The sequence below is a fragment of the Haplochromis burtoni genome, unplaced genomic scaffold (genome assembly GCF_018398535.1).
Source record: "Haplochromis burtoni strain Fernald_Lab_line unplaced genomic scaffold, NCSU_Asbu1 Contig_52, whole genome shotgun sequence".
Classification (NCBI taxonomy): Eukaryota; Metazoa; Chordata; class Actinopteri; order Cichliformes; family Cichlidae; genus Haplochromis; species Haplochromis burtoni.
Genome location: NW_024582413.1, coordinates 1,314,775 through 1,322,972, shown reverse-complemented (window position 1 = coordinate 1,322,972; position 8,198 = coordinate 1,314,775). Strand labels below are relative to the sequence as shown.

The window sequence follows — 8,198 nt, the reverse complement described above, 5'->3', positions numbered from 1 at the left end:
TGTACCCTGCCTCTCGCCCTATGACAGCTGGGATATATATATATGTTATGTGTATGTGTTGTACAGAATGTTACTTCTGAAATACTTAAAGGGTTTTGTCATATTGTGTTAAGTTTTTGGAATTTCACACATAATATCACAAATCTTTTACATTTTTTTTATTATTTTTTGATTTTACAACTAATAATATAATGAATCTCACACATCAGTGCATATAAAATATATGACATCCATAGAAACTTAATCTAATGTGACTATAAGTATTTATATATACTACACAGAAAATATTAGCTATAGCAATGATATAACGTGTGAGGACAAAAGAGCTTGTTGTCTCAAAATGCACTCATGGTTTCTGCCTGATGGTTTAATAATAATCTGGAGATAAATGATTACAATCCTTGATGGTTTGATCCAGCAATCTCTGGTTTCTCAATTAACAATTATTTTAAAATATCCTCTCTTCTTTTCTTATTCTGGTTATAATTAAGGGCCACTAAATTATTTTGAGGTCAAGGGAAAAGCTCCTTGTTTGAAATACTTTTAATTTAGAGCAACTCAGACTACAAACCTTTTACCATAACTCAGTGAATTTCTTATCTGAGGCTTATTCTTATTATGTGCCCTTTGCTTTCTTTTAATTCTTATCTTAAAAAACGAAAAGAAATTCCTACAGCTAAACCAAACAAAATAAAGAAAATGTAGTTTGTCTACGAGTGATAGTAAATGTGCTAGTCTACTGATTTTGATGACAGGCAGCTGCTCGTAATTAAATAAGAAATTTGTATATTCCCGTAACACCCAGAGTCAAAACCAAAACAATCCCAGCATGGCCAGTCGCTTATTGGGCGTTCGGACACGTCACAGTCTAACCCGGAAGTGCAGTGACAGCTCTTGTCAAAAATCCTTCATCTCTTTCGTTCAAGTGCGAAACAAAGGTGAGTTTTAAAGATGTAAAATGAGCTCTTCATATGCCTGTTATTTACGATTTTTATTGATTCGTCTATGGTAAAGTGCGTTTAAAGTTTGGCCGTAATTTAACGCTGGAAGCACTTTTACAGAGCTTCAATATTAGCCGCTAGCTGGCTATTGTTAGCAGGTAGGTAGCGGCTCGGGACTTATTTATACTGTTTCCGTTTCTGATTCACTTTTCCGCGGATTTTTTTGTGCAATTTTATGCCTGTCACGTCTGTGTTGTCACGGCAAGAGTTATCAGTCTTAACGTTTCCACATGGATATGCAAAATAATGAGACCCATGTTAGAAAAAAACATGTTATGCTTCATCATGCCTCAGTATCCTGCCAAATAGTGACCACGGCTTCTCCCCTCTGTTGCTTCCCAATGCGCAGTGCAGGACAGCTGCAGGTTTCAGTCTGCCAGAAAGCATCTGAAAAGAGAGAGTCAAGCAGAAAGGCTACTGCAATGCAGGCTGTAGTACCTCTGCAAGGTGGCTGGGAAAAAACAGGTGACTTTTAGATAAAGTAATGAACTCAAAGTTCTATGAATAACTTTTTTTTTTGTCATTTCCAAATTCAAGGATGTAACCCACAACTATTTAAATGAAATATGGAATGGCAAACATTTGGTACTGGAGCTACAAAAACTTGTAGTTTGTTGGTTTATGGGGAAAAAAAAATAATAATCAGAAAACGTCTTTAAGATTTCAGTAGACTAGGCAACCTTGTGATATCTGATAAAGGTAAGAGCCTTCAGGGGTCCAAAGCTGTGTCCATACTGGAAGCGTTGTGACGACTAGAGACCATAGAAAGGGAAGGAAATTTTGCAACTTAAGTGACTACAGGCAAAATAACCTGGTTTCAACTTTTCTGGAGTTCTAGTCGAGCGACGGACAGCATTATCAAAAAGAGCAGAGGATACCTTTGACTGGCATATGACCTGGTGGTAAATACATTAGTGGGTTACCTAGGCAACTAGAGCCTGGAATGTCTGTCAGGGACGAGCAGTCGGCTTCAAAGTGATGCAAATTGCTTCCAGTGTGGACAGAGCTCAAGATTTACTAGTGTGCCAAGTTTAGCTCCTTGGGCTCTGATAATGTGGGTGTAGTGCATTATGGTGTATTATATTTATGTATGTTTCATATTAAGATTCTCCTGTAGAATCTGGGAGTAAGAAGTCTGTTGTGAGAGTAGTGTGCATGTGGTAGCGAACCTGGCGAGGTGGAGGTATGCACTGAAGAGAAGAGGAATGAAAGTCAGTAGAAGCACGACAGAATGTGTATGAATGAGAAGGACACAGGTATATCGGTGAAGGTGAAAGAGTTTAAATGGGTGCCTGAGGTGATTTGTGACAGAAGGACGTCAGCAAAAGTGAAAGAAAAGGTGGCAGAGTTGATGAAACTCAGATTTTCACTGGGAGTACCCAGGATGGACAGGACTCGAAATAATTACTTCAGAGGGACAGCTCAGGTTGAGCTCTTTGGAGACAAAGTTAGAGAGGCAATGCTAAGATGATTTGAACATGTGCAGAAGAGAGATCGGGGATGTATTTGAAAAAGGATGTTCAAGATGGAGTTGCCAGGAAGACCACAGAGATCATTTATGGATGAAGTGAAGGAGGACATGCAGAGGGTTGGTGACAGAGTAGAATACTAGGGATTGGGTGAGATGGATGCAGATGATCTACTATGACAACTCATAAAGGGAGCAGCCAAAAGAAGAAGTAAAATTCTTGTTGCACCATGTTCCCAATGGAACAAAACAAGACAGTTACTGTGCTAAGTGACACTGGACTTAAATTGGTGCTGAATGTCAATTCACCTTTGAGATCTAGACCAAAATGTGTGGTTGTGGACCCTGATCATTTGTTTCTATTAAGAGGCTTAAGGGTTTCTCATCCTGTTGCCTTGTAAAGGCCCTTCTCCTTGCTGGATTCATGTTTTAAAACCCAAAACTCACTATTGTGGCTATAAGGACACCAAAAGCTGTTTTTTTACACATCATGCTGGAATAAATGACCAGATCTAACAGTGCATCCTTAAAATAATTAGGTGGCCATCTGAAAGGGCAGGTAAACATGTCTCATTTCGTATTTTCTATTAGTGATGTGACAAAAGTTGGTGGAACACTTTTTTGCAAAGCTGAATTTCCTAGTAAAAGATCTGCTAAGTGCTTGCTAAAAATTCAGCTGGTTTATCCCACAGAGTTTTCTGCTCAGCTGTGCTGCGATTGTATGCATGAGCAAAGGGCATGTGGGAGTTCAGAAATGCTCTGAATGGGAGTTTGGATTGATTCAGAAGATTCCATGGTGAACAAATTTGAATCCCAAAAGATAACTCTTTGACTGGCTTAGCATTTTTCTCATTTTATCTTCTTAAACCGTGACACATCCACACATTCTTCACATATCTGTTGGTAAAGACAGATTCTTGATGTACAAGTTCGTGACTTGTTTTGGTGTGGAGGGAAATTGAATTTTTTATTAAACTGCAGCTCATTGCACAAAATAAAATACTGACTTCGTTCCTCAAGCTTACAATACGGTCGAACTATGCAGATTCAGGATCTGAATTTCAACATCCAGTCAGTTTTGTGTAACAGCTGTTGGCACTTAAGTCACAGTTGTCTAGCTGTGACTGTAAAAGATGTGATGTCACATCATTGTTTTTATTGTGTTGGTATGGAAGTGTTTTGTTCACTCTCTGGACATTGTTGTGTCTGTCAGAAAAGGAAGTGGATACAAACTGGTAAACTTTCGGTTCATATTCTGAATGCAGGTGAACTAATCTACTGTTTAAGAACAGGACTAATGAAACTAACAGTGTAGTTTTGGTAGATATTTCAATATGACATATATGGAAAGCAGTAGATGTATAAATGAAATCAACCAGGTGTCCAGTCCAATTTCTTTGCTAGTTTAATGGCCCTTTAGTCATAAATATTTTTTTGTTGTAACTTTTTAAACCAATTTCAATTAAAATAAAACCATTTTGATTAAAATAAATAAAGTAAAATATTTTTTTTTATTTCATGTGTCCCATTTAAAAAAACAACAACAAAAAAACAAAACAAAAAAACCCCAAAAAAAACCAAACAAAAAAAGTTTTGCTTTCACTGTGGTGCAGCTGCCTCAGTCTGTCTTTAGCCACCACTCTGTGGTCTTGAGCAATGTCCTTTCCAATTTGATTGGTTACATTTCACAAGTAATAGCCTGTTAATGCTGAAGGCCACTTTGCCACAGACAGGCACAGAGGAGCAGCTTTTCAGAGTTTTGAAGGTATAACAGATATTTCCCAAGTTGCAATAAACACAATAATCCTATGATTTATTTCTTTGAAGACAAGCACTCTGTTTTCCAGTTACATTGACTGATTAAAGCACTTTATTACAGTAATCATACAGTTCACTCAAATGTGATGCTAGAGCTTTACTGTATGAATCGGTAGCATAAATATACTTTTATTTTAATTACAAATAATTAGTAATGTTTTTGAGTCTAAACAAAAAAACCCCAAAAACAACAAAAGAAAACCAAATAGGTTCCTTAGTCACATGGTTTTGGGTTATAAAAATTGTTTTAATTATACCTTTTCTTATAGTTAGCTGTGAATGCTCAGTGAATATATGCATGCAATGAAGCTAGCATTTGGTTGAGATCATTATGTTATTACTATTGTAAATGTTCTTTTTATATTTTTTCCACTAGTATGCATGATATAATAGGATATAATGACTGTTAATTTAAACATATAGGTAATTGTGACTTTGTTGTGCCAGCGTCAGTCTTTCTTCACTTTTAGGCCAGCAGTTGTTTTTATTTTTTATTTATTTATTTATTTTTTAAATCTGCACTAGGAAATTTATTATTTTTCCACAGTTCTTCAAAAGCCATTTAAAAAAACAAACAAAAAAAACCTAAAACCTGCAGTGGTTGAATTTATAAACACAAACTTATGTTTTTGTGTTTCTTGTTTGTGTGTGTGTGTGGGTTGGGTGCTTTTTTTTTTTTTTTTTTTTTTTTTTTTTTTTAAATCTGAGTGAACTGCCCAAATAAAGTCTATGTAAGAGGAACACGGATCAGGCTGTTAACAAGATCTGTTTGGAGGGGACAGGCCAGATGCTGTGTTTCATATTGCTGAGCTGTATGCATCAAAAGTGGTTATTAGACAGGTGGCCTTTCCATAGACTTCCACCTGGCAGCTGGCAGATAGGCACACTTTTTCCTTTTGTATCTAGCTGTGTGTGTGTGTGGACTGAGACCACTTGTCTTGATTTAAAAGTGCCTTTCTGGCTTCTCGTATTCCTCAAATTTAAACTCTTACAGTGATGTGTCGCGCTCTCCCTCTAGTTGACTGTGTCCATTCAGCTCGCTGCTGTATATTAAACTATTCAACCACTCTGTTAGATGTTCTTTACACACAAGCGCCCAGCTGCAAAGAGCCCCCCGCCCCTTCATATACTACAAGATGCAGCCATTTGGTTTATTTACGGGTGGTGCTTCTGTAACTGCTGGGAATAGGCCAAGAGCCAATCGAAGCACACGGTGGAGGCCAGGCTAATAGAATCTGACAGGAATGGAGTCATAGAGGCCGCTCAGGCATCGTAAAGCTGTCGCTGTTTAAGCCCCTAAATTTGTCGCTATTACCTGCTTGCCTCTCTCTTTACATGGGCAAAGAGTGCACCCGTGTTCCTGAGTTTGAGACGATGTTGTTACTCATCTTTGCTCATTTCAACACCAAATGAGTACGTCGGTGTGTGCGCACATGCTTGTGTATTTTCAGGGTCAAATGCAGAGCGCATTGAAAAATGGATCAATGATATACTATCCACTATATAATGTCAAGCAAAAAGTGAATTACTGCAGAGTGTGGTGGACCTTAACAAACAAATGTTTCAGCACTGCACCATTTCTCCATCAGGCTCAGACTGTATCCTATGTTTTCAGATTTGTATTTTTATTTGCTCTTCTGAGAATTCCTTTCTTGGTGTGTGCAGCAGTGGGAGATGTCAAGATGTGTGAATTTGTTTGGGGTGTAACAGTGTAAAATGCTACACCGGTCAGTACATCAATACTAGTCGGTAAGGAAATTGGGTGTTACTGAAAATGTTTAATATGTCAGAATTGAAGATTTTATCCCACTAATGAGCCTGATTAAAAGAACATTCACAAATTCCTCTAAAACCAGGCCCATACTGTCCAGTCTTCTGAGCTGTGTCGCTGGATTGATTTCAAAAAGTATTGGCTGATCACATCACAGCATACAGCTTTGATACTTCTTGTTCTGGCTTCGTGAAAAGCTGAAGTGATTTCTTTTAAAGGAAAAACTAAGGTAATGAAATCCATATATGAACATCATATTCAAATTACTCATTCGGTTGACTCATTCGATGCTGTTAGCTTAATGTTTATTTAAATGTTTTGAAAACATGAAGTTGTTGATATAAACACAGGCAGTGGTGTAATGTATGAGTTTCAAATGGCACGCCATTTGATTAAAAAAATTTCCTTTTGGTTGTAGTTTAGATTTTCTATCCTGCAATGCTACTCCTAAGGACAATTTGCATATGCACGGCACTACTAAGACATAATTGATATAGGCATTCAAAAATGTCTCAGATTGGACCTTTTTTAGATGCAACATGCGAAGAAGCTCATTTCTCATATTGCTGATCGCTTGTGAGGGAAGGCAACAAGTATTGAATTAGTTTGCATGAGAGGAGGGAAATTGAAATATGGATTGGGGTCGCAAATGCCTGCCAGTGCTTTGGCTGTTTCGGATATGGAGGATGAAATGTATTTCTTTGTGTATGTGCGTGTCAGTGTGTGACTGATGCAGACAGAGCTGGCATCGAATGGTTTTCCACCTCTCTTGCATGAAGCTATTTTCCAATAACAAGTAGAGAGCAGAAGTGACACAGATGAAGTGAATGTTTTAAGAGGAAAAGTAATCTTAAAGACAAGCCAAGTCATTCCTCACTCTAATCCCTTTGCTTCTCCTGCATTACTGCTTCTGTCTTGAAGCCAGATCCCAGCCAGGTCTCTCACCATCTGCCATTTAGATGTATTTAAATCATGCATGCATGCTGACTTTGGACCTGTGATTTGAACTGGCCAGGTCCCCGGTCTCTGCCAGACTGCTCAGCAAAACACATGACCCAGGAAAGCTGTATGAATATAAATGAATGACAACACAGTTGGTTAAAAGCGCCATTGCCCAAAAGTCAGATTCAGTTTTGCTGATACACTGGCATTAGATTGTGGGAAAACAGCGACCCATCCAAATACTCTGAACATCAGATCCAACTTTTTTAAAGCTCCAACAGTGTTTGGCATTTAAAATTCATATCACTTGTAGGTGAAATGTTAAAAGAAATTAAGAGAAGACTGGTTCAAATAAAACAGTTCAGGGACGTTTTAAAAAATGTATCTAAGTTATCATGTTGGTGTTCCAGGATAAGAGTGAACCACCTCTGTAGCACTAAATAAACCCAGGGTTAAATCTCAAGTTACCTCACTAAGCCCATAGTACACAGTACAGACCTCAGCAGTGAATAAATGGATGTTGTGATGCATCTCAAGTCACGATATAGTCATTATAATAGGCAGTGCGTTGTTACGGTGTGCCATTGGAAGTTACTCTGTGAGGCCCACCTTTTAATATCTCAAAAGTGTACAAGGTAAGGGCAGTGGTATTCACTTTTGTCAAGAAATAGCTTTTCTGTTTCACCTTACAGATCGATCGATTCGTGATGTCAATGGAAAAAACATTTCTTTTAGGAGAAATGTGAAAGATGTAAAAATGTGACGGTAACGACCTCTTCGTCGCGAGAAGCCTAATAATAAACAGTTTTCATTTAACAGAAGTTTGGGGGGTGGGGGGAAGGAGTTCCACATCAAAGGTGGGGAATGGAAAAGAGAGAGGACAGAAATGGGCAGAGAAAGAGTAAGAATCGTGACTGTGAAATCGATAGTTCATACTGTTCTGAAATTGAGGGGTTGTGTTTTTTTTTTCTTTCTCCTCAGAAACTGTGTATATATGGTGAAATATGAAATAGCCTTAGTGGAGGCCCCTCATGTAAGCAGCAGTATTGATTTCCACAGACCTGGTCCAATTTTGGTACCACAAGTTTTTTTTTTTTTTTTTCTCCCGCTGCCCTTTTTAAAGGACTAGAGCGACTCTGGTGGGGCAACGTTATAGAAAAGCACCTGACTCTGCCTCATCTCCTCATACCCGAATGGC

At 38.1% G+C, this 8,198-nt stretch overlaps 1 protein-coding gene across 6 annotated transcripts in view; it reads left to right on the top strand.

Annotated features, from left to right (window-relative positions):
* Positions 1–826: 826 nt before the first annotated feature.
* The window catches only part of LOC102293263 (speckle type BTB/POZ protein), a 93,889-nt gene continuing 86,517 nt past the window's right edge, over positions 827–8,198 (top strand). For 4 of the 6 annotated variants that reach the window (XM_042220618.1, XM_042220621.1, XM_042220616.1 and 1 more), the window contains exons 1-2: positions 849–938; positions 1,351–1,466. The gene's annotated coding sequence lies outside the window, so the exon portion shown is untranslated. Of the gene's footprint in view, positions 939–1,350; positions 1,467–8,198 lie in introns of all 6 variants that reach the window. The other 2 variants (XM_042220617.1, XM_042220619.1) reach the window with 2 other exon arrangements.